Source organism: Brassica napus, chromosome A5 (assembly GCF_020379485.1).
Source record: "Brassica napus cultivar Da-Ae chromosome A5, Da-Ae, whole genome shotgun sequence".
NCBI classification, from domain to species: Eukaryota; Viridiplantae; Streptophyta; class Magnoliopsida; order Brassicales; family Brassicaceae; genus Brassica; species Brassica napus.
Window position 1 is genome coordinate 12511406 of NC_063438.1, and position 2500 is coordinate 12513905.

Sequence of the window (2500 nt, forward strand, 5' to 3'; positions counted from 1 at the left end):
ATCGTCCAATGCATCTAAGCCGGAGCAGGGTAAGACTCAAGCCCAAAATTTGCGTACTCGTGACATCATTTGTTATAAGTGTCAGGGCAAGGGCCACTATGCTCGGGATTGTCCAAACAAACGAGTGATGGTCCTAAAGGGGGATGGCGAGTATGAATCCCAAGATGAGGCAGAGGCCGCGGCAGCGATCTCTGATGAGGAAGTAACCGACTACCCGGAGACAGGCGAGCTGCTAGTGACCCGGAGAGCCCTTAGCACCCTCTTTGACCCAGAGACCATCCAGCGGGAGAACATCTTCCACACCAGATGTAGTGTTGATCACAAGGTATGTAGTTTGATCATAGATGGCGGATCTTGTACTAACGTGGCTAGCAAGTATCTTGTTGATAAGCTAGGGTTGATCAAAACTGCCCATCCTCGACCATACCGTCTCAAATGGCTCAATGATGAGACTGAGCTCAAGATTGCCGAACAAGTTGTTGTGTCCTTCAGTATTGGCAAGTACCACGACCAGGTCAAGTGTGATGTTGTGCCCATGCAAGCCGGCCATATACTTCTCGGAAGGCCATGGCAGTTTGACAAGGAGACACTTCACCATGGCCGCACCAACATCTACAGTTTCGTCCACAACAACAAGAAGCACAGCCTAGCACCTCTCAGCCCTCAAGAAGTTCATGATATGCAGAAGGCAATGACGCAGTCCGGCCAGGTAAGTAACACTAACCTTTACATGACTTCTGGACAAGTGCTTAAATCATTACAACGTGAGACACAGGTGCTACTAATGATCTTTAAGGAAGGTTGTTTTGCAGGTTTAGAAGCTCCTGAAGTACCGGACGTAGTACAAGACCTCATGGGACGTTACAAGGATGTCTTCCCTGACGAGATCCCTGCCGGTTTGCCCCCTATCCGTGGCATAGAACATCAGATCGATCTTGTACCCGGCGCGCCACTACCAAACCGAGCCGCTTACCGTGTCAACCCTGAGGAAGCTAAGGAGCTGGAACGGCAGGTCCAAGATCTCATGGACAAAGGCTACATCCGCGAGAGCCTTAGCCCCTGTGCAGTCCCGGTCCTACTAGTGCCTAAGAAAGATGGGTCATGGCGCATGTGTGTGGACTGCCGAGCCATCAACAACATAACCATCAAATATCGGTACCCTATACCTAGATTAGATGATATGTTGGATGAACTGAGTGGGTCTGTTGTGTTTTCTAAGATTGATCTCAGGAGTGGATACCATCAAGTCCGCATGAAGGAAGGAGATGAGTGGAAAACCGCCTTCAAGACCAAGCAAGGTCTATACGAGTGGCTGGTGATGCCGTTTGGCCTTACCAACGCCCCTAGCACCTTCATGAGACTCATGAATGAGGTCCTCCGACCTTACATTGGTAAATTCGTGGTTGTATACTTTGATGATATCTTGATTTACAGCAGGTCTTTAACTGAACACATGGGACACCTAGAACAGGTTTTGAAAGCCTTAAGGCAAGAAGGCCTTTATGCTAACCTTAAGAAATGTGTATTCTGCACTGATCAATTGGTATTTTTAGGCTTTGTTGTGAGTTCACAGGGACTGAAGGTTGATGAAGAGAAGATCAAGGCGATACAAGACTGGCCGACTCCAACCACGATCGGACATATCCGCAGCTTCCATGGACTGGCCAGTTTCTATCGACGATTTGTGAAGGACTTCAGTACCATTGCCGCCCCAATGACCTCCGTGATCAAGAAGAATGTAACCTTTGCTTGGGGCCCTGCCCAAGAGGAGTCTTTCAACAGGCTTAAATATAGCTTGACACATGCACCGGTTCTAACTCTTCCTAACTTTGATAAACCTTTTGAGATTGAGTGTGATGCTTCAGGGACAGGAATAGGAGCCGTGCTGACCCAAGGAGGACGGCCAGTGGCCTTTTTCAGTGAGAAATTGAGTGGAGCCGCCCTCAATTACCCCACCTATGATAAAGAGCTATATGCTCTAGTAAGGTCGCTTGAAACTTGGCAACATTATCTTTTGTCTAAAGAGTTTATTATTCATACAGATCATGAGACTCTTAAGCATTTGAGGGGCCAGACCACACTCAAGAAGAGGCATGCTAGGTGGCTGGAGTTCGTGGAAACTTTTCCTTATGTGATCAAGTACAAGAAGGGAAAGGACAACATAGTGGCCGACGCCCTATCCCGGCGCCACACACTCATTACCACCATGGAGGCTAAGATCATGGGTTTTGAGCAACTCAAAATATCTTATGAAACTGACCCTGATTTTTCTGAGCTTTACAGTAACACGGCTAAGGGAGCCATGGGTCCATTCTATCAGCAGGACGGATTCCTCTTCAAGGAGAAACGCCTGTGTATCCCTCATGGTTCCATGCGAGATTTACTGACCAGAGAAGCTCATGGGGGTGGATTGATGGGGCATTTCGGTCGGGACAAAACTCTGAGTGTCCTGTCCGACCACTTCTATTGGCCCCGGATGAGGCGCTACGTCGAGAGCCTT